At 39.8% G+C, this 25169-nt stretch overlaps 1 long non-coding RNA gene across 1 annotated transcript in view; it reads left to right on the forward strand.

Annotated features, from left to right (window-relative positions):
- Positions 1 to 24527, forward strand: part of LOC140458756 (uncharacterized) — a 35311-nt gene extending 10784 nt beyond the window's left edge. The window contains exon 3 of the long non-coding RNA XR_011953638.1: positions 24084 to 24527. This is a non-coding gene — a long non-coding RNA (uncharacterized lncRNA). The remainder of the gene's footprint in view (positions 1 to 24083) is intronic.
- Positions 24528 to 25169: the final 642 nt, after the last annotated feature.

Genomic DNA, 25169 nt, shown 5'->3' on the forward strand with positions numbered 1-25169 from the left:
GAACCACAAGAACTCTTGATGCTGTAAATCACACACAACCAGAAGGTACTGGAAAAGCTCAACAGATCTGGCAGCATCTGTGAAAAGAAATCATTTCGCATTTCCTATCCAGTGACGCTTCCTCAGGAGCTGATGTTACTGAGAAAAAAATGTCCGTTTTTATACAGAAGGTAGGGGTTAAGGAGTAAATGATCGGTGGGGATAGAGTCCAAAGAGAGAGAGAGGAGCAGTTGGACAAAGGAGTGGATAACGATCTGACGGGGGGAGGATGAATAGCTGTTTATGGGGACTGTTAGTGGCTAACCATAGGTAATGTGTAATGACAGGCTACGTAATAACAAGGCCTGGTATGTGGGGTAGGGGGCAAAGACACTAGGACGTGGGAGAGTTCAGGACTTAAAATTATTGAATTTGATGTTGAAGCCAGAGAGTTGCAGGGTCCCCAAGTGGGAGATTAGGTGTTGTTCTTCCAGCTTGTGTTAAAGTGTGGCGCTGGAAAAGCACAGCAGGTCAGGCAGCATGCAAGGAGCAGGAGAATTGACATATTGGGCATGTCAGCATTTCATCAGAAATGTGGGTGGTGGAATATGGCTGAGAGATAAATAGGGAGGGGTGTTTGGGGTTGGGCGAAGGGAGCTAGGGAGGCAATAGGTGGTTGTAGATGGAGGGTAGAATGGACAATTGGAAAGGAAGAATATCAGGTGGGGCTGTTCAAGAGGGTCTTGCCGAGTTGGAGGGTTGAATCGGAGATAAGTTGGGGGAGAGGAGATGAGGAAACCTTGATGCCGTGTGGTTGAAAGTTCCCAAGGTGGAAGATGAGGTGTTCTTCCTCCAGGTGTCGGGTGGCTCGGATTTGTGGGATGGAGGACTTGCATGTCCTTGGCAGCATGGTGGCGGAGGGGGTGGGCGGTAGCCGAAATGGTCAGCTACAGAGCGGTGGGGTTGGCTGGTGTATGTGTCCCAGAAATGTTCCCTGAAATACTCCACAATTTGGCGTCCTGAGAGCAAGGGACACAATAGGTGAGGTGTTTGGGTGGGCAGGGAATTCTCTGCTGGATGTGGGAGGATACAGTGGTGCCTTGGATGGAGGTGAGGGGAAGGTGTAGGTACAGGTTTTCCACCTCTTGCAGTGGCAAGCGAAGGTGCCTGGAGTGGAGGGTGGGTTGGTGGGGAGTGTGGATCTAACGTGGAAGTCACAGAAGGTATGATCTCTGTGGAAATGAAAGGGATGGGGAGGGAAATATATCTCAGGGGGTTGGATCTGATGGTGGAAAGAGCAGAGGATGATGCGTTGTATCTGGGTGGAAGGTGAGGATGGTGGGATTCCATCTTTGTTGCATTTGGAGGGGTGGGGTTCAAGGGCAGTGGTGTGGGAAGTGGAGGAGATACACTGGAGGGCATTGTTGACCACATGTGCGGGGACATTTGCAGTCCTTGAAATAGGAAGCCATTTGGTATGTTCTGAAGTGTTCTTCCAGCATGCATCAAGCTTCACTGGAACACTGCAGTAAGCATGAGACAGAGATGTTGGACAGGGAACAGTCTTGTGTGTTAAAGAGCAGGCAACTGGAAGCTCAAGGTCTTTTTTGCAGGCATAATGTAGATCATCAGCCGCCACTTTCACCACCGCCACTGAGATGCTAGAAGGTTCCTGTCTCCTCCATTAACAGCTTTCCAACTCCCCACTCCTTTATCTTTCCAAATGTTCCTGTGTCTCTTTGGGCTCTGTCTCCACCTATGAGTTACTCTTTAACCCCTATCTCCTGTAGCCCAAAGATCTATAGGTTAGGTGAATTGGCCCAGCTAAGGTTCCTGTAGGGTTCAGGGATGTGCATTAGTCCGGGTAAACGGTGAGAAATAGAGTAGGAGAATGGGTCTGGGTGGGATAAACTTTGGAGGGTGAGTGTGGAATTGTTGGGCCAAAGGGCCTGTTTCCTGAAGGGATTCTAATTTTCCCAGCTGTCATCGGTTCTGAGGAAGGGTCACTGGACCCGTGATGACCCATGGTGTGTGCAGGAGGCAGAAAGGAGAAAGGGGAAAATGGCAGCAGAAACCGGATGAAATGTATCAGTGTAGACTGGGAGGGTTTAGTTATACTCTGTGCAGGTAGTTAGTTTGAATTAGAAACTCTTGGTCCCACGTTTGCAGCAAAGGGGAAGATGGCTTGGGCCTCAGGCAGTGAGAGGACCTGGGTTATGGCCACCATCTTTATTTGGGGCAAGGTACAGCAAGGAGCATGAATGTGTCCTCTTCCTGGGTGGGGGCGGGGTGATTTGAAGAGGAGCATTTACACATCAAACACATACCAAGAGAAGTGTTTACCTTCACTATTCATCTTGCACTGACTGTGAGCTTTGTTTTGTGAATTCAGTTTATAGGATATTAATTCAGAATAATTGAGACTGGGATCTCATTAAACAAGTTTCTACAGTCAGCGGAGTCATCAGGATCTGAATATCATTGGCATTTAACTGTGGAACGAGAAAAGTCTGTCTGTTCTGTCTGTGGGAAAATATCTTCAATATTTTTGTCAAACCAAAAGCAGAAAGATGTTCAAGTTCATGATTGGATAACCCTTGGGGTATGTGTTCAATTCTTGGCCCTGCAGCTGTGGAAGGGGGTATTGGCCTGAGAGAGGGCACAGATTTATCCAAATTACACCTCGTCGTTTTGCAGGAGCTGTCAGATTTTGTCTTAATCATCCACTTTATGATGTTAATCTGTAAACTCCCTACTTCCAATTCTCTGCAAATTTCTCATTGAAATTCCTTGTGGACTCAAATTCCAGCACCATTTCAGGTGGAACGTTCCAGAATCTGACAACTGTCTGTTCATTCAGAAACTGCTGAAGTCCATTATGACTCTGGGGTTACAAAGGGCTGAATTGAAAGATGCAATGCTGGTCCTGAGCTCCCATTGAGATGCATTGGAACAGTACAGGAGGCTGAGGGCAGTGTAGGTGTGACCAGACAATGAAAATGACAGGGCTGCACTGTGAGTGCTGCTTGGCTCAATGAGAGTGTTTTGGAGTTGGATGTAAATAGTGAGGTGAGACAGGGAGAAGGTGAAGCTGAAACTCAGTTTTAGTTCAGGCCGTTCAGGAATTCACAGTCCCAATGGGAACAGCCAATTTGTCAGTGATACCTGTGGAGTATTTAAGTTTTTAAAGTATGACATATCAGCTTAAGTAAAGATGTTTTTTTGGTATTATAATGGACATGTTTGAAGTGAAGGAAGGTTACTCACTCATTTAAATTCTCTTAATGGGAATAACTAGATGAATGTCGAGAGACGTTATGACAGGAGCCCTCAGACCCGTGGTGTGCTCTTCTTGCACAATGTGGGAAATAAGGGCTGCTTCCAGTGTCCCTGACGGCTATTTGTGCAGGAAGGGTTCCCATCTGCAGCTACTGGGAAACTGCTTTTCAGAGCTGGAGCTGAAAGTGGACTCACTGTGGAGCATCTGCAATACTGAGAATGTTATGGACAGCACGTTTAGTGAGTTAGTCACACTGAAGGTGAGGGTTACACAGGCAGAAAGGGAATGGGTGAACATCAGATCTAGTAAAAGGCTCAGGAAGGGAGTACAGGAGTCCCCCGTTGTTATCCCCTTCTCATACAGATACTGTATACCGCTTGGGATTCTGTAAGGGCGGGAATGGGTGGGGTGGCTTCTCGGGAAATCAGCATCAGCCAGGTTCATGACACCACAGAGAGCTCTGCTGATCAGAACAAGAGGACTGCAAGTGGCAGGGCTATAGTGACAGGGGATTCAATAATCAGGGGTACAGCCAGGCACTTCTGTGCCCACAGACATGAATCCAGGATGGTATGTAATCTCCCTGGTGCCAAGATCCATGATATCATGGAGTGGCTGCAGGACATTCTGGAGCTGGAGGGTAAACAACCCATGGTCGTGCAACACACAGATACCAAGGACATCGCTAAACAGAGGGATGAGGGCCTGAAAGCTGGACATAGGGAGAGCAGAGATGCATTAAAATGTAGCTCCTGAATTGTAATAATGTCAGACTTACTCCCAGTGCCATGTGCTAATGAGAGCAGGAATGAGAAGGTTGATCAGCTGGATGTGTGGCTGGGGAAATGGTGTACAAGAGAAGGGTTTTGATTCTTCAGGCACTGGGACTGTTTTTGGGTGGGACCTGTACTAGCCTGACTGGTTACCCCTGGGCAGAGCTGAGACAAATCTGGTGGGGGCTTTTGCCAGTTCCATTGGTGAGTTTGTAACTAGTCTGGCAGGGGGATGGGAACGAAAGTGTAGGCTTAGATGGGTCAGATTCAGGACAGGGAATGGGAGGTAGAATATTAATGATGTAGTTAGCGGCTCAGAAAGCCACAGGAAAGGAGGATTAAACGAAGATTGAGTCCCTCTTCATCCATCAGTCCTGACATCCCAGGAATGTGAGTCAACAAAATCTGGAGCTGTTTACATGTCGATGACTCTATGTGCTTCAGCAAAATGCTGGAAATCTACAAAAAAAACAAAGCGCTGGAGATCCTCAGCAGGTCGGGCAGCATCTGAAATGGTGACAGATGCAGGAAACATTGCAGCCTTAAAGAAGTGTTTAGATGATCACACCAAGCACTACAATATCGGTTACACGCTGAGTGCCACAACATGGGACTAGCATAAATAGGTGCTTGATGACCAGCATGAATACGATTGGGCTGGAAAGTTGACGTTTTGGGTCAGGGTTATTTATCAAGACTGACAAAGGGTCCCGACCCAAAACATCAACCTTCCTGCTCCTCTGATGCTGCCTGACCTGCTGCACCTCCCCAGGTCCACATTGTACAGACTCTGACTTCCAGCACCTGCAGTCCTTAACTATCTTCACATCCCAGGACTCATCTGGTGATCCTCCTTTACACACTCTCAATAACCAGGAGAGCCTTCCTTGGAAAAGGGGAACAAAGGTGTATACAGTATTCCAGGTGTGGTCTCACCAAGGCCCTTCCAGAAAGGGATCCCTGCCCCCATCTTATCCATAATGGTCATCAAGCGCACATGCCTGGTGTGATCATCTCAACACTTCTTCAAGGCTGCAATGTTTCCTGCATCTGTCACCATTTCAGATGCTGCCAGACCTGCTGAGGATCTCCAGCACTTTCTGTTTTCTCTGTTATAGCATATTCAAAGGGGGGATTTGCAGTTGAGAAATTCAAATTGAACTTCATGTTACTTGATCCGTGCCGATCTGAATATCATTGGCCTTTTCATCTGGAAGGAAAGGTGTGTATTCTGTCCGTGGGTGAATATTTCAAATGTCAGTGTGACTGGAAAAGTACTGAGACAGTGAAGTCCATGTTAGTGTGGGGACTTGGTTTTTGAAAGTCTAAAAAATCATGGCACATTTCCCTGGAATAGTCAAGCCACAGATTGGTTTTGTATGAGGACAATTAGCCATGAAACCAGAAAGACCAAAGGATTCCTGCATCATGGAAAAATCTATGAAAATGGGATTGTTGTAATGGAGTGAATTATCAATCATTGATTGTAATCCATTGGTGTTGTCACATTGGTTCCAGCGCCGTAGGGAAACACGGGAAATGTGATGAATGCAGTGTAGGTTTCAGTTATTCAACTGGAAAGGTGAAGAAGAAATTTACAAGGATGATGCCAGGTCTCAGGAGTCTGAGGTACAGGGAGAGGTTGGACAAGTGAGGACTTTTTTGTTTAGAGCAGAGGACACTGTGGGGGAATATTTTATAGAAGTGTATAAGACCATGAGAGGCATGGGTAAGGTGAATGAACTCGGTCTTTTTCCCAGGGACTCAAGTGTTGGAGGGCATCAGGTTAAAGTTAGAGGAGAAAGAATACATGGGAAACTGAGGGGCAACTGTTCTACACAAAGGTGGTATGTATATGGAATGAGCTGCCAGTGGAAGTGGTTGAGGTGGGTATATTAACAACAAGTAAAAGACATTTGGACAAATGCATGGATAGGAAAGGTTCAGAAGCAGATGGGCCAAGTGCAGGGAAATGGGGTTAGTGTGGATGGACATTCTGATCGGCATGGGCCAGTTTGGGCCAAAGGGCCTGTCTCTGCTGCAGGATGCTATGACTCTAAGTGCATCTGCTATTTCTCCCCCTAATTCTGTTGGTATCATGGTATGTATTCTATCAGGGCAAGGAGACTTGTTTACCTTTAGCTCCATTAGCTTGCCCAGCTCTAACTCTTTCGTGATAATGATTGTTTCTTGGTCCTCACCTTCCTTAGTCTCCTTATCAATTACTGGCATGTTCTTCGTATCCTCCACTGTGAAGCCTGACTGCTGTGTGCTCATATTCCTGAACCCTGCTGGATAGGAATAACCAGGCACAGAACTCTGAGAGGTCTTCTTTGAGTCTTTTATTGATGAAACATGGCAGTTACATGGATAGTGTACATGCAAAACACCTCCAGGCAGCATCAGGTAACTCCCCGCCTGTCCGATGTGCCACTCCCATTCTTAAACCTTTGTGGTTTGGGACCTTGAATAGAGACTGTCTCTCAGTATTATCTCCATGGCAACGGCAGTTAGAAAGTCGAGGTCAGTTCAGCACTTTGTGGTTAACCACCCCCGCCCCCCCAACGCCCCCGTGGCTCCCTCAAGTACCTGACAGGCAGTTCAGTTTCCGTGGGGCTCTCTATCAGGATGCTGATGTGCAGGAGCCAGGGTTGGGGTGGGGTGGACAAAGTTAAAAATCACGCAACACCAGGTTATAGTCCAAGAGGTTTATTTGGAAGTACAAGCTTTTGGAGTGTGCTGTGATTTTTAACTTGATCAGGATTATCTCTATGGTAACAGTTAAGTGCTTCAACAATTACAGAGGCCATGTGTTCCCCACACAATAGGTTCCCCTCGAGCAGTGTAAACTGCTATTCTGTCCCTGGGGATAGCTACTCATCACTTTTTATCCCCAAATCCATCATGCTTTCTGTTGATCTTTGAGGTTTTAAAATCTCTGAATTTATCCTTGGTCTTTGCCAATTTGTATGCCTTCTACTTCAATTTCATAGACTCTCTTATTGCCTTAGACATGGCAGATTACTCCTTTTCCTACAGTCCTTCCTTTTCACTGATATATACTTTTGCTGAGAAATTTGAAAAATTACTTTGATATTCCTCCACTGTCTGAGAACTGTCCCACAGTAAAGTCTTTGCTTCCAGTCTGCATTAGCCAACTCCTGCCTCATCCTATTGTAGTCTCCTTCGTTTAAGCACAGGATCTTGGGATTGGATTTAATCTTCCCGCTTTCCATCTGTGTTCTAAATTCTATCAGACTTATCACAAGTCTTTTTATCAGATTATGAGGTGAGATGATGTTTCCTGGGAGTTTTGGGTTTCATTGTCAGCGACCACCTTGGCTTTGTAATAAAGTACAGGATAGATATTCACAACACAAGGTCTAAAATCATAAATCACTGTCTCCCCTCAGTTTAAAATTGCAAAATCATTATCTCCTACACGCTTCCTCACTATCTAAGTTTGGAACACTAATCCACCTGACTATCCTGCTGTTTCTGAAGATCTCCTTTGGTGAAGATGGTGAGTTTTGGATTCATCTTTCTGGTTATTACCGTAAGAAGATAAGCACTGGGCACAGGAGAGGCAATGCAGCCCTTCGAACCAGCTCCACCATTTAATACAGTGATGATTGAGCTCACCTCTGTCTCAACTGGATTTTCCCGCCAGCTCTCTCTCACCCTTCAACCCATTGCAAATTCAACAACTGTATCTCTTCATTAAATTGGCTCATTGTCCTGGCATCCACCGCATTTTGAAAAGGGAATTCCACAGATTCACAACACATCGAGATAAGTACATTCTTCCTCATGAGAATAGAATAGAGTCCCTATAGTGCAGAAACAGGGTATTCATCCATCGATTCCACACCAACCCTCTGATGACCATCCCATTCAGACCCACCCATTCCCTGTAACCCTGCATTTCCCGTGGCTAATTGCCTAACCAGCACATGCATGGACCCTGTGAGCAATTTGGCCTGACCAATCCACCTAACCTGCACATCTTTGGACTGTGGAAGGAAACTGGAGCATCGAACAAAACCATGCAGACATGGGGAGAATGTGTAAACTCCACACAGTTGCCTAACGCTGGAATCAAACCCGGGTCCCTGACGCTGTGAGGCAGCAGTGCTCGCCGCTGAGCCACCTCTGCTTAAAATCTGCTGCCCATTATTACCCTCCCCACCCCACAATTGGCTGAATGTATATTCCTTACGTCAGAAGTCCGGGTGTCTAAGTGGATGTCTCAGTAAATCCCAGTGACAGCCCACATGTCCTGTGTGTCTGAATAGATATCCTATAGACAACACCCTCCAGCCCACACTTTCTTTCACTTTCCAGGGGCAGGTCCCCAGAGGCTTCATGGGGACTACAACTCCCACAAGCCCTGAGGCAGGGACCACACGTGTGTGGGGAAACCCAGCCATGTACATGGACAGAATGTGGACGGGTTTTGGAGCATGTTCTTTGGGGTAACTAGCAGAAAGCATTTCACACTGTGAATGGCTGGAGAAGGGACGCATCTGCCTATAATATTGATCTGTTGGGGGGGTCAAAGTGACACTACGCCTAGATGGGACCAAGTTCCATTCGCAACTTGTCATAACAGTGGGAATTGACCAATGGGAAACAAGGAAGAATCTGACCCATTCTCCCAGCCTGAAGGTTCCTCTTCTGTCCAGGATCTGCCACCTCCCTTTCTGTTTCCTTTTGTTTCATTCTGCTGTTACATTATTGACTTGCAGCAACTGAAGTGAAAGGAAGTGAACCCAGAAAGTGTGCAGACTCTAACCAGGCACGGGAAGTGGTGGCAGAGACCTGTTTATCAACAACTCCATGAGAATGGGGAGGGTGTACTTTAGGGGGTAGCAGAGTCAGAATGGTAGGAGAGAGTAAGTGGGCTGCAGGGTTACAGCTTTGGGGGGAGAAAGGGGAAAAAGATATTCCAGAGAAACTAGAATTGTCTGTTCTGAATTTCTAATCTGTACATATTCCTTTAGACAGGGTGCTAGATGGTGAAGATTTGCAGACTGAAATCTCAAAATCACATGCAGATTGTGATTAAGTTAACCAGTATTTGATGAACCAAAGATGGAGAATCACTCGGCCAAAATCCTGCAACACTCTCTCTCCCAGCATTGTCGGTCTATCTGCGCCAAATGGACTGTGAATGGTTCAAGACAGGAGCTCACTACCATCTTCTGAAGGGTAACGAGAGATGGGGAATAAATGCTGGCTGAGACCGTGATGCCCATATCCTGGAAACGGTTTCTATCTCTAGTTGCTGAAACCCAATTGATGTTACTGCAGGATGATGAGGGACGCTGAGTGCATCCTCCAAGAGGCAGCACCATCACATTTCCCCTGCCTACATCCACACAGTAACACCACAACGCCAATGGAACAAAAGGCAGTGAAGCCAAAGGAGAACTGAAATATAGTTCTTCAAGGTAAAGTCATGAAAGGGGATTGGAACAGAGCAGGAACAGGATACTGAGCTGGATGGTCAGCTGTTTCCCATTGAATGGTGGAGCAGGAGTGAAAGGCTGAATGGTCTCCTCCTGCTGCTATCTCCCAGGTATGTATATAGTCATGGAGCACGGGTAGGAAGGAGTGGGCAGGGATTCTCCAGGAGATTGCACTTCCACAACAGTTTTCAGTGAGCGATGGTTTGATGGATTTTATTGAACATTTATCTTTAACACAAGGTTTCTAAATTTTGGCTTTAAAATGTTGCAAAAGCTTTTTGCACAGCAAATAAAATTAAAGAAAATAACGTAAACTGTCTGAATATAACAGTTTTAACGCTTTCAACCTCCTGTAAAACAAAATCCTGTCTATTCCCAGACACCATCACTTTCCAGCTACTCAAACTCCAGGGAAATATTCCCTCCCTGTCTGAACCTTTGGTTTGATTTAACTGCTTTTCAGTTGTCATTCTGTGAGGTGTGAAGCGTTCTTTTTCCCCATTTCTCTGACCCAGAAATGTGAGTACAGCAACCTTCCCACCATCAAAATTATCATTCTGCCATTGTGCTTTTGGTTAACCTATAATCTCCAGCAGTGCAAAAGTGAGGACTGCAGATGCTGGAAACCAGAGCCTTGATTAGAGGGGTGCTGGCAAAGGCCTCTCGCCAAAACGTTGATTTTCCAGCTCCTCGGATCCTGCCTGACCTGCTGTCCTTTTCCAGCACCACTCTAATCTACACATATAATCACCAGCAGTAAACCATTTGTGTAACCAATTGAATATTTCCAAACAAAGCCTATTACGGGTCAAGCAAACCATTACAAGTGACAGAGTGAGAAGGGACTAAATCAAAGTAGAGTTGTGGGGAGGGGGTAGCGGTGGAGATAAAGTACTGTATCCCCTACAGTGCCCACCTCTATCTAAAGTCATCGAGAGCATTGATCCACACTACATGCTCCTTCTCCAAGGACACCCTGCTGTGTAGCCTTTATCCTTAATCATAGAATAAAATCCCTACAGTGTGGAAGGAGAGCAGTGGCCCATCAGACCCCACCGACCATCAAAAGAACATCACGCCCAGAGCACTCTAACAGTGTAACACTGCATTTCCCATGATGCACCTATTCTGCACAATCCTGGACACTGGACAATTTAGCACAACTGATCCACCTAACCTGCACATCTTTGGACTGTGGGGAAACCAGAGCACCTGGAGGGGACCCACACTATCACGGGGAGAATGTGGGGACTCCACACAGGCCGTTGACCAAGGCTGGACTCCAACCTTGTACCTGGTGCTGTGAAGTAGCCGTGCTACAATCACAATTTAAATCAAAACGGATGATCCCTGCTCATTGTCGCATTGCTGTTTGTGGAGACTTACTGCTCAGAGAGACATCCTGAGGTTCAGAAAGTGGCAATGTAAGTTCAGTCACCTCCAGCCCAGTTAATGTGGTTAACAACGACATCAATACTCCAACAGTGTCATCATGTACAAGGTCCACTCCTGACTCTGATGGACAGTAACATCAGAATCAGAGTCCTGCAGTCCACACGGAGCAGGTGGATGACCACGTCCCTGTGAGCACTCACTGGGCTCTCAATCGTGTAGAAGATGCAGCAAATCCCGTGTCACACAGAGGGGTGAACAGCTCCTACCCAGTGTGAACACGCTGGGGTCTCAGTGGGGCAGGATGAATCACTGAATCCCCTCTCCCACACTGACCATCTGAATGTCCTCTCCCCCCGTGTGTGGACTCACTCGGGATTCCGCAGGTGCTGCATTTGAGTGAATCTCCCCCCCACACTGGGAACAAGTGAATGACCTTTCCCCAGAGTGAGCTCGCTGGTGTTTAAGCAGATCAGAGGACTGAGTGAATCCTTTCCCACACACTGAGTAGGTGAAAGGCCTCTCCCCAGTGGGAATGCACTAATGTCTCCGCTGGTGAGAGATTTGAATGAATCCTTTCTCACACATGGAGCAGGTGAAGGGTCTAAATCCACTGTGCTATCTCTGGTGCCTCAGCAGATTGTAAGATCGAGTAAATCCCTTCCCATACGTGGGGCAGGTGAACAGCCTCTCCGCAGTGTGACTGTGTCGGTGGGTGTCCCACTGGGTGGGGTGAGTGAATTCCTTATTCTGATTGAGTACGTCCTCCTGTTTTCTCGTTTGTTATCGACAATCGCATTCCCCTCGCACCAGAGCCTGTTCCAGTGTTACAGAAACAACAGAATGGTCAGCTACAGCTGGTCACCTGACTGATCACTGGACACGAACGGTTCACTCTCCACAGATGCTGCCAGACCTACTGAATTTTTCTAGCAATTTCTGATTTCCCAGCATTTGCAGATGTTTAGTTTTCCAAAACTCATCTTGTGTGTTTCAGAGGAGTTTATTGATGAAATTAGACGGTTTTGAAAGTTGTACATTAGGTCACACATCAGCTATGATCATCATGAATGGCAGAGCAGAGTTGAGGGGCTGAATGGCCTCCTCCTGTTCCAATGAAAGTTACCCATCGGCAGCTTGTTGTTACATTTCCCCTCACTGCTCACTTCACCTCCATGTCTAACACACTGTTACTGACTGAACAAACCTGCTCATGGTCAGTGGCTCCCTCTCCTGCCACCCGGGTTTAACTCTCATCATGGAATGCTGTCTCGTATTACTGCAGGAATGCCCACAAGGACTAATCCTGGATGTTCAACGTTTGGGAGAAGATTTGTAGCTCGGGTGCTCATTGTTGTGGTTCTGTTTGCCGAGCTGGGAATTTGTCTTGCAAACGTTTCGTCCCCTGTTGAGGTGACATCCTCAGTGCTTGGGAGCCTCCTGTGAAGTGCTTCTGTGCCGTTTCCTCCGGCATTTATAGTGGCCTGTCTCTGCTGCTTCCGGTTGTCAGTTCCAGCTGTCCGCTGTAGTGGCTGGTATATTGGGTCCAGGTCGATGTGTTTGTTGATAGAGTCTGTGGATGAGTGCCATGCCTCTAGGAATTCCCTGGCTGTTCTCTGTTTGGCTTGCCCTATAATGGTAGTGTTGTCCCAGTCGACTTCATGTTGCTTGTCATTTGTGTGTGTGGCTACTAAAGATAGCTGGTCGTGTCGTTTCGTGGCTAGTTGGTGTTCATGGATACGGATCGTTAGCTGTCTTCCTGTTTGTCCTATGTAGTGTTTTGTGCAGTCCTTGTCCCATGCAATGATCACGCAGTTTTGTCAATTTGTATTTTAAAGAATTGTCATGAGATTCCTGTTTATTTAACAGTATTATTCATTTATTCTATTCTTATTTTAAAATATTGTTTAATTTCCAGTTCATTACACACAGAAACTACCTAATTAATTCCCATTCACATTACAACAATAAACAGCTGATTAGTTTTCATTTGAGAAACTACAATGAGACACAATATTGCAGTCCTACCGTCCTGAGTGGGAACATTATGAAAGGAGCTTATGGAGCTGTGGCAGTGTCTCTATTACTAAACCCGAGGGAAGGTTTCAACTCACACCTCCAACAGAAATATACCAAGAGCTGCTCTGAATGTTGATTAGAGAGTACCTAAGCACAGACTGAACTGCTTTTCAATCCAACATTAGATCTGCTTTTATCTATTATATCAATCATCACAAAATCTGATACTTATCAGATTACCAGGTTACCAAGAAATATGCGTTGGAAAATTCGCTTTAGCCACTTTGCTTTTACAAAAAGACTTTCATCTATCCCTGTTTTCTCTAAGTGAAAGAAATCTGAAGAAGATTTTCACTTTTACGAAAAAAGGGGACATGTTTCCCATATAAATTAATGCTTCTTCGACTAACGCCTTTTCAGATTATGTAAGGTTTCATAATAATGCTTTAATTTCGGATAGTGGGGATATCTGTATCGAATTCTGTCGCTTATAAATTCCTGGAGAATATTTGAAACTGTTGCAGAATTCAAGATTAGGATGTCTAAGTAATTAGATTGATTTTTTTTTGTTACAAAGGGGCAAGTCCAAACAATTGAAACACATTAAACATTGTTCTCTCATGCTATAAATTTGAAATAAAGTTGATACCTTCTTCAGTAAACTAACAAACTCTACCATCTATTACTTGTCAGTCAGCTGATTGCCTACTTTGTAACTAAATGTTGTGATTCATCTAAATATTACTCTGTCCTTTGATCAAAGTGAATTTGTAATTGTTGTTCAGTTTATGAATTGTCAGATACTTGTTTTTATTTTTCCATTCACCTGTTCATTTTGACCGTAAGATTGAAATGCTTTGAAAATATTGGAGTTTATCATTTAAAAATAAGGTTTGCACATCTCTCACATATCTCATTTCTTGTATTATGATTCAAGAATGTTTTCTGGTGGAATTCAAGTAAATTCCAGACATTTGTTCACTTCAATTAAGGTCTTTAACACCCAGTTATCAATCTGATGTTAATGTTTCAGCTGGTTACATTGACATTGATTAGGTACTCATTCAGAGAGATCAACTGACAATTATAAACTATTTGCAGGATTATTGAATTGAAAGAAAGATTCAGACGTGCAAACATTTTTTGGAAGGAATTGCTATTTCATTCAAATGTGTAGGCTTTTCAAGAATTCTATATCGCCTTTCACTGGTTTTCTTGAAGAGAAATCAAATTTATAATTCATGTGAATGCAAATGTGTTCGTATTTTGAAATTTGCATCAGATTTAAGAAGAAAAAGAGGAAGAATTAACATGAAAACTTCAGTGAATAGAAAGCACAGTAAATTAAATTGACAGAGGCAACTTTTAGTATTATCTCTGAATATTCAGTCAAATATTTCTAATGTCAAAAGAGAGTGGTGCCGGAAAAGCACAGCAGGTCAGGCAGCATTCGAGGAGAAGCAGAATCAACGTTTTGGGAATGAGCCCTTCATCAGGAATCTTTTCTGATGATGGCCTAATGCCCAACAGGTTGATACACCTGCTCTTTGGATGTGCCTGCCCTTTTCCAATGCTACAGCTTTCCTCACTTTCTCCAACTATGTTAAATGAACACGAACTGAAAATGTTCGTGTCAGCAGTTGAACAAGACCAAATTAACACATTTTTTGCAATATTTATAGTGAAAACCTGTTTGAGAACATGCAACAAATCAGATCAAACAACACCTCTTGCCGTTAGAACCCTTGGCCATTCATAATAAAGTATAACCATGCTTTGAACAACCAGTATGGTGTATAACTACTGAACTGAAATACCAGAGGACAACAATTGCATTTATTGGAGGGAATGATAACCAGATCCTTTATGTGATAATGGTGATTGATCTCAGAAACAATAACATTTTACTGTGATTATTCCACTGAACAGTACTTAGATGGTCATGAAGAGCTTTGTGCGGCTTTATGTGCAGTGTTTTGTGTGAACGTTGATTTCAGTAACATTGAGATATTTTACAAGATTGACAATTGACAGTTAAAGATAAGTTTTAAATGCAACATTTTAAAAAATTGTCAGTTTTGTTTAGCAAAACACAATTCTAAGTTTATGGAATCCCTACTGTGTGGAAACAGGCCATTTGGCCCAACAAATCTACACTGACGTTCCAAAGAATAATCCACTCAGCACCATTCTGCTCTCCGATTACTGGACATTTACCCCTGACTAATGCACATAACCTACACATCCCTGAACAGAACATGCAGCTTAGCATGGTCAATGTACCTAACCTGCATATCTTTGGATTGTGGGAGTTAACCAGAACATGCAAACTCCACAAAAACATGTGGCCGAGGATGGAATCAAACCCAAGTGCATAACACTGTAAGACACGAGTGCTAACCACTGATCCTCTGTTCTCAATGCCTAACCCCATGCAAGAAGTGAGATAAGTGAGAGACGTGCAAAGTCAAATTTCAAACGAACACTCTCTGATGTTGCCAAAGCGTATCAATCTTACATTCAATATGTATAGGTGAATCGAAAACAAAAAATAGAAATCCCTGACAAATCATGAATGAACAATAATTAGAAAATTAATATGATCAAAGGGAACAACAATATTCAGGTGAATTGCATTGTTTAAATACAAATTTGGGAATGAGCTAACTAATGAATAACGGGAAGTGACATTTGTTTATTTCACTGATGACGAAATTGACTTGCTTTTCATCTTTGTAACACTGCAGAATAACAATTTATGTGCCTGAAATGTTTGAATTAAGCTCTTCCCAATAAAAGAAATCAGTACAATCACATTGACTTCTTCATCTTTAAGACTGCAACAATATCAAATACTTTCCAGGAATTTAGAACTAGCAGAATTAGTTAATTTGGTTTCTTGGGAACTCAAAGAGAATAAACAGCAGATTCTGTGAATTAGTCATTCAATGTGATTATTCAGCTGAAGACAACATCCCATCTTTGCAAAAATGCTCAACTTTGAAAAATTCAAAATCCATTGTCATTGTTTAATGAAACAATACAGAAATGTTAATTCTTTTTCATTTGACTTAACAAAACGCAGGAATTATACATGATTTTGTGTCATGAAAAATACTTCAATCTTATGATGATTAGAAATACAGTAAATGTTCGCATAAAAGTGAAATATATTTAAATGAATTCAATTATGTTTCTTTCGGTAAAATAAGAATTAATATTAACAATGATTGAGAGATTGCACACTATATTAGTTATTCATGTAAAGAGCCATAATTCCACGTTTACAGCACGTACTGGATTGAATAATTATTAGGTATGAGCAACAACTGAATTATAAAATTCGATCAATGAATTTAGAAATAATGAGAAATCTCGTTTTGCTATGTGACTGAGGAATATGTGCAAACAAACAGGAATTATTGCAATGAAAAGTAATTGCAGGTCTGTGAATTTAAATTCTGTGATTACGGAGATCATTCAAATAAGCAAACATCAGACATTCACAATTAATGTTGGATGGGAAGTCCTTAGATCCACTGTGGGAAACTTGACCTGAAAATAAAGTTTCATATTGCAACGTTGGTACTCAGAAACAATTGGTTAAATTAAAATGTGAATCTCACTTTACTTGTTCAAAAGACTTTCTTAAATAATTGCACGATTATTACCATGACAATGACTTGATAATGTTGCTATATGAGCAATTAAAATGATTCAATATTTCAAAATATTTGCTGTTATGTTGATTGGATATTTATTAAAATTGGTAAATTGTGGAATAAAATATAGTAACTAGCTTTATGAATTGAAGAAAAAATGAGCCATTCAGTGATTATAGAAATTTTTTTCTTTCTTTACTAAAAAATGAAGGTAACACAAGAAATATAAATTTCTATCAAATGGTTTCATCATAGAGACATGTTATTTTAATTTAGATGATAAATATTATGGTCAGAATTCAGACATTTTTGCCAGAATTTGGAAGAAAGTTAATAGATAATGAAAGTGAGCATGAAAGTGAACAAATGATACAGTCAATGACATTTGGTACATAAAGGAATTATAATAATTGTTCATTATTGTACAGTGATGAATAATGTTGGAATAGAAAAGACAAAGAATTAACATGTTCAAAACAGTTCTTTTCTTACAATTAAATGAAACCAATAATCATTTTGCAAAGCACGTGATTTGGAAAAAAAAACCCAGTCATTTACTGTGTTATATAAACTGAAAACTACTTCCATTTTGCAAAAATGGAAACTTTCCCAAATTCAAAACTTAGGTTTGCTGAATTATACAACAAAAATGGTTGTAATTTGAAATATCTCTTGCACACAAATTTAAAATAAGTAATCTTAAAGATTTTTAGAATGACAAAACGTTTGTTGTTTGCATGATTGTATTACAGTCAATATCCGTGATAAAGTAGAAGCATTGTTTTAAACAACATAAATCATCTTTAACTACTGAACTGAAATAGAAGATATCAGTTCCACTTGTTGCATGGAATAGTAAACAAATGCTTACTGTTGTCATTGGTTTCAGGAGCAATAAGGTACTTACTCAGGTTATTCTACTGAACAATAATCAGATGGTGATGGAAGTCTTTGTGTTGCTTTATGTGTATTGTTCAGTGTGAACATTGGGTTCGATAAAATTGAGGTATTTGCATGAATTAGGAACAGAGTGATAATTGAGTGCGAATGATCTGATTTAAAATCAGACAGTTTTTGATATTTACGAGGATTGCTGAATGAAACGTTCTTAAACCATCATGCAATCAATGGCATAAGTGAGAGATATGCAAATTGAACTTTCAAGTGAACACACCCTGATATTTTCACACCATTTCAATGTCACATTCAATATAAATAGATGACTGGAAAGCTAAAAACAAATCTCACACAATTCATAAACTGACCAGTAATTAAAAATTGATAAATAATAGCAAGTGACATTTGTTTATTTTACTGAAGAAGTAATTGATCTTTTCTCATATTTATAGCACTGGAACATAAAATTCTGTGTTGTTTTAACTAAGATCTACAGAACAAGAGAAAATTAATGACTATCATGACTTTGTATATTTCAGCTTTATGACTGCAACATTCTCAAATATTTTCTGAGGAATATTGATTGAGTGGAATTAGATACATTTTGCTATGAGTAACTAGAAGAAAGTATATAGCAGATACTGTGATTATTGGAATGGACGATGAGACCTCCAAATAATCTACTGATATTGTGATTGGATATACAGTAAGTGTCAGAATCAAAGTAAATTATAATCAAATCAATTCAAAAATGTTTCCAAGTTTAAAATAAATACAATATTCACAATGATTGAGAGATTGTACATTGTAATGTCCTTGCAGTATTTATTGTACAGAAGCATAATTCCACATTTGTAGCCCTTACTGGATTGCACAATTATTAGATATAAGATATATTAGCAACAAACGGATTTTAAAAATATATATTCGTGAATTTGAGAATAATGAGATATCTCATCTTGATATTAGACTGAGTAATATGTAGAAATGAAGAGTAATATCGCAGGGAAAAGGAATTGGAGTTCTCTGAATTTCAAAGGCTGAGATAATTGTTATATTTCACCTGAGCAAAAATCAGACATTTACAAAGAATTTTGCACGGGATATTATTGGTCGTTTGGTATGTGCATGGGCCTGAACAAATAGGTATTAATATAGTAGCATTGACAATAAGAAAGAATGAATGAAATGTTCAAAAAAACACTGCATTTTTACAAAGTCTATGTTAAATTGCTGTGCAATTATTGTAATTGATTATTGCTTTTAGAATCCTGACAGATAAATTGACTTAATATTTTGAAAACACTTTGCTCTGATGTTGATTGGATATTCATTAAGATTAAGAAACTGAAAATTAAAGCATAAAACTTAGCTGTATGATGTGAAAAAAATCATTCAGCAGCAATTGAAAAAAAATGATTTTGTTTAAAAATGCAGGCAATGCAAGATTTATATGGTTCCAATAGTTTTATTGAAGAGTCATGTCAATTTTGTTGATGTAATTTTTACCACAATAAATATTTCGAGATTTATTTTAGAATTAGGAGGAAAAGAATTAGGCCATGAAAGTGACTATTATTGTGAACAAAATACAGGGTCACTGACATTTGATACGGAAAGGAATTCTCATAATTGTGTGATTATTGTTCACTGACATCTAATATGGGAGGAAAAGGAGAATTGTCAACATTTCCAAGCAATTTTGTTTCTTATAATGAAATGAAAATAAATATAATTTTGTAGGGCAATTTGTTTGAAAAAAGGAAACAGTGATTTCATATGACATTTGAGCTGAAGACTCGTTCCCGTTTCCCCCATTGTAGTCTTCACAATAATTTAAAACTTAGTGTTGGTTGAACAAAAGAACAAATGGATATAATCGAAATGTTTTCTTGTACACCAAAAAAAGTAAATGTAAAGCAATTTTATCATGAAAATTATATCGCTCTGAATGTAATCATTTCACACACAATAAATGTATGTGTTGAATTGAAATGTCATCATAGCTGTAGAATTGTTTTCACTGGCAGGGAATGAGGACTCAGGAGGCAATCTGAGCTCAGGCATGTGGAAGATGTTTACTCATGTTTACTCATGCAGCAATCAGTTAATGAAGGGATCATCCCCCGAGATCAATCTCGGAAGGGAGATCCATAACACACTGTAACATGTACAGTAAAAAGCAGCATTTTTATGGACTTTCTGCATCACAATGGCCACATGCAATGTGATTACAGCCCTTCCCTCCTCATCCAGCCACCCAATTGAAACACATAATCGCAGATGGGCATTCTAATGGACATCCCCAGATTCCTATTGGGATCATTCCATGCATCTTATTGACTTAGATTCCAAAGTTATTCCTGAACTCCCTCAGGCCTCTCAGGATATCTTATCAGTTGGGACATTTTGAGTTCTGCTATTCATTATATTTTATTTTATCAAAGCCAATTACTCCTCATATTGTTCACTGTCTTAATTATATAGTACAAAGAAATAGAAAAGACAGTTAATTTTAGCTTACTTGCTATAAGATTAGTAATATGACTTAGTTATAAAGTTTGTTATATTGTGTAAAATTATACAGCTACTCTTTCTGTCAGGACTTTATAATTAATGAGCAGTCAACATCATACCGTGAAGTTAATTCCTAAAACTAGCTAACTTCAAATCTCTGGCTAAATGCTTTTCTATAATGTTTTTAGGAGGCATTGGTTACATATATCAAACTTATGTTGCAAATTTCCCCTATTATACTCAAGAATCTGTAATTAGAACCTTTGTTTAATATTCTGAGTAACTGTAAAATAATAACTATATCTGACAAATGAACTTTTCTGTTGTCATGATAGCTGCTTAGTGAGTTAACTGGGCTGCACCCTGCAGCTGCTGTTTATTCATTTACTGGGACAATTATCCTTTCATTTATGAGGATCAGGATTGGTCATTTGTCTGTATGTCGGCATGCTGTTATCAAGAAATTTCTGGAATGCTGTAGTCCTGGCGTTGGAGTAGGTCCATTGGTAGTGTGCTTTCTTTTAATTTAAGGCTGAAACAGAATGTTAGTGTCGTTTATCACCCCCTGACACCTTGTATTTTAGTTCTAAGGTAGGCTGCGTGTTTTTGATTGTCAGGCATTTTGTATGAGCCAATATGGACCATTCTATTGCAGGTGGGGGTAGGCCATGCCCAGAACAGCAAATCAGCTAAGATTCAAGTATTGAAATAAAAATCACCATTCGCTACCATTGGTTTCTGTACAATGCAATACGTTTACGTTACTGAGCCTTAATTTCACACTTAAAGCTGGATATACTGGATTTGATCAATTCTTAAATATTAGATATAAGCAACAATTAATCTTAAAAACATTTCATAGCAAACTTAAAAATGATTAGAAATCTCATGTGTAAAAATGAACAGCATTTATTGGAGTGTAAAATAATCAGACGTCTCTTAATATGTAAGGACGAATATTAATCCAATGATTTCTGTGAACGTTCAAATGAGAAGGGAACAGATATTATCTGTGAGTGTTGGATAGGGAATCATTAATTAGTTTGTGTTTGCGTTATCCTGGAATAAGAGAACTATTATTCTTCTTTTAATATTGACACTAAGAAATAATGGATTAAATTAAAATGTGAATTTGATGATGTTTGTTTCAAAACCTAAACTGAATTACTGTGTGATTTTTGGAATGACAATGAATTGATAATTAATTTTAGAACTTTGGCAAAGTAAATGATTCAATATTTCCAAATGGATTTGCTCTGATGTTGACTAGATATTTCTTAATCTGTCAGCTGAGAATGCAAATTCTGGCGTGATGACATGGAAAGACATTAGACATTCAGTGAACGTTGATCAGAAATGGTTTGTCATTCACAATTCTCAGATCTTCAAGACTTCTATCCTTGGTTTCTCTACTTGTCTTCTGGAGAAATATAATATATAACAAGAACAAATTCTGCATTGTATTTAATTCATGCAATTTTTCATATCATCAATATTTAGACATTTGAGTCAGAATTATAATGAAAATAAGTCAATAAGGAAGATTTATTTTCACAGAAGCATACAGTCAACAGCATTTATCAACGTATTTGTTTCAATAATGTCTCTGAATAAACGGATAAATACATTTAATGGGGATCTGTTGACAATGTAATGAACCACAATATCATTTTATCATAATTTTTGGATTGGAAATCTATCAGAAAATAAATCCTATATTCAGGACTTGCTTCATCTCGATACATGTTACACGTAGTCATAACATGTCATCATGGGTCTGGGAAAGATGTAGTGTGTAAATGATAATAAGGTGTCTCCTCCATATGTTTGGATCTGGTGAGACTGTGATGTTTGCTATGATTATTCATCCTGAGCACAATAAGGCACGTACAAAGTGTTTTTCACCGACCAGTAATTAATGGTCTTGAAGACCATTACAAGTACTTTGATTTCAATAATGTTGAGCTGATTTCCATGATCTGGGAAATGTTTCACAACATTTTACCAAAATTCTGGATTCTAAGCATTCAATGTGTTTCGTGCAAACACCCTTCACTTGTCGTCATTCTCAAGTGAGGTGTCTAATGCTCAGGCACTGGCTGGAAGTCAAGGTGCCAGGAAGTCTGCTTCAACCTCTCCAAAACACAGCTCTTGGGCTGGTTGTAACAGGATCTCCCGAACCTTTGTGAGCTCTTTGACCGGGCTTTCCACTGTTTTCTGGAGCTGGTTACTTTGTCTACTGTTTCCTTTACTTTGACCTTTTTAGCTCTGCTTTCCCCAGCTGTAGGAATATTTAGAATGTTCAATTATGGGCCACAGGTCACTTGACCTTAGCGGACAGATAAAATATGGTTCACTTATTGTTGTAATAACGAATTGAGAATGAATCTTTGCATTTTAACAAATAAAATGTTTCAATTTTATCAGTGGTTTACAATGACATTGATTAGATAGTCATTAAGAGAGATCAACTGACAATTATATTGCAGCTATTTGCAGGATTATTGAATTGAAAAAGGATACAGATGTACAGAGATTTTTTTGGAAGGCATTGCTTTTTTAATTCTAATATCTTTGTTGTTCAAGAGGTCTATGTAGCTGTTCATTGGTTCTCTTGTCCAGATGCTAGTTAATAATTCATATCGCTTTTATTGTGCCCGGAGTTTTGAGATTTGTATCAGATTAAGACGAAAATGAGGAGCTATTAAAATGAGAACTTGAGTGAATAGAAAGCACAGTAAATTTAAATTATAGAGGAAACAGAGAGTATTTGCTCCAAATAAGCAAATTTTTTTTAATGTCGAAAGTGTGGTGGTGGAAAAGCACAGCAGACCAGGCAGCATCCATGGAGCCGGAGATTCCCGATGAAGGCTTATGCCTGAAACATGGTTTCTCCTGCTCCTCAGATGCTGCCTGACATTCTGTGCTATTCCAGCACCACATTCTTGACTCTGATCTTCAGCATCTGCTTTCCTCACTTTCTCCAAATATTTGTAATGGACATGAACTGAAAATGTTAGCCTCAGTAGTTGAACAAAACCAAATTTACACTTTTTTGTGCAATATTTGGACTGAAAACTGTTTGTGATCATGCAACACATTCGGACATATGAACACCTCTTCCATTAGAATCCTTTGCCATTCATAATAAAGAATAACCACTGCTTTGAACAACCAGTATCGTGTGTAATTATTGAACTGAAATACCAGAGGACAACTTCTGCATTTATTGGAGGGAATGATAACCAGATCCTTACTGTCGCAGTGGGGATTGATCTCAGGAACAATTCTGATTATTCCACTGAACAGTAATTAGATGGTCATGAAGAACTTTGTGTGGCCTCATGTTTAGTTTTTTGTGTGAGCAATGATTTTAAAAATATTGAGATATTTTACAAGATTTAGGAACACTGATAATCAAGTGTTCAAGGTATTAACTAAAGTCAACTTTAAAAAAGTTAGAATTGCTTAGAGAAACACAATTAAACTATTGTAGAATCCCTGTTAGCACAGTGTGGTAACAGGTCATTTCGTTGAAAAAAATGACCCTCCAAAGAGTAACCCATCCAAACACTTTCCCAACCATACTCCTCTACATTTACTGCTGACTAATATACACATCCCTGAACACAATGTGCAGTTTAGCATGGCCAGCTCACCTAACCTGCACGTCTTTGGATTGTGGGAGGAAACCACAGCAAAGTCACATAGACTTGGAGAGAATGGGTAAAGTACACAAAGACAGTCACCAAGGATGGGATCAAACCGAGATCACTGGCACTGTGAGGTAGCATTGTTAATGACTGAGCCACTGTGCAACTATATGCAATAAGTAAAATCAGTGAGAGGTAAGCAAAGACAAATTTCAAATAAACACCCTCCGCTATTGTCAAAGCACATAAAATTTACATTCAATACGAATAGATGAATGGAAAACAAAAAAAACTCCAACAATTCACGAATGAAAAATAATTAGAAATTTAATTTGATCAAATGTCATTCCAATATTTAGATGAATTGCAATTTTTAATAACAAATGTAGGTAATGAGCTGACTAATGAATAATTGGAAGTGGCATATGTTTACTTTACAGACGAAGAAAGCGACTTGTTTTCTCTCCTTGTAACACGGCAGAATAACAATGTGAATGTCCGAAATGTTTGAATCAAGCTCTTTCGAACAAAAAACTAATCACTTACAATCACTGAGCCATTTCACCTTTAAGACCACAACATTCGCAAATATTTTTCAGGAATTTAGAACCAGCAGAACTAGTTAATTTCTTTTCTTGGGAACCCGAAGAAGAGAATAAACAGCAGATACTGTGAAGAAGTCATTCAATACGAACATTCAACTGAAGACAACATTCCTTCTTTCTAAAAATGTTCAACTTTCAAAAATTCAAAATTTATTGTCATTATTTAATGAAATAATAAAGAGATGCTGATGCTTTTTCATTGGATTTTGTTGCATGAAAAATGCTTAAGTCTTAAGTGTTAGCATTGAAGTGAAATATATTTACATTAATACAACTATGTTTCAACAGGTAACATAAATATTGATTGTTACAATGAATGAGAGATTGTACAGTGCAATACATATGAAGAATTAACATGATTCAATATTTCAAAAGCACTTTGCTGTGATGTCGATTGAGTATTTATTAAGATCAGTGAACTAAGGAATAAAACATAGTAGCTAGCTTTACGTATTAAAGAAAAAATGAGACATTCAGTAATTATTGAACAAAATTCTTTTCTGAACTCAAAAATATATGCAATATACAAATTGCGAATTTCTTTTCACTGGATTCCTTGTAGAGATAGTACGTTGATTAATATTATAATCAAAGTGTCAGAATTAGGAAGAGAATTAATAGATCATGAAAATGAGCATGAAAATAAACAAACAATGAAGTCACTGCTGGGTGGTATATAAAGCGATTGTAATAATTGTGTCATTATTGCACAATGATGAATAATGTTGGAATTGAAACAACAAAAAAATCAACACTTCTTTTCTTACAATGCAATGAAAGCAATAATCATTTTGTAGCATGCATGATTGGAAAAAGCAGTCTTTTAATATGACATACAGTGAAGACTAACCTTTTTGCAAAACTGTAAGAAGCTCATAAATTCAAAATGTAGCGTTTGTTGAATTTGCAACAAAATGGTTA

Source organism: Chiloscyllium punctatum, chromosome 34 (assembly GCF_047496795.1).
Source record: "Chiloscyllium punctatum isolate Juve2018m chromosome 34, sChiPun1.3, whole genome shotgun sequence".
Classification (NCBI taxonomy): domain Eukaryota; kingdom Metazoa; phylum Chordata; class Chondrichthyes; order Orectolobiformes; family Hemiscylliidae; genus Chiloscyllium; species Chiloscyllium punctatum.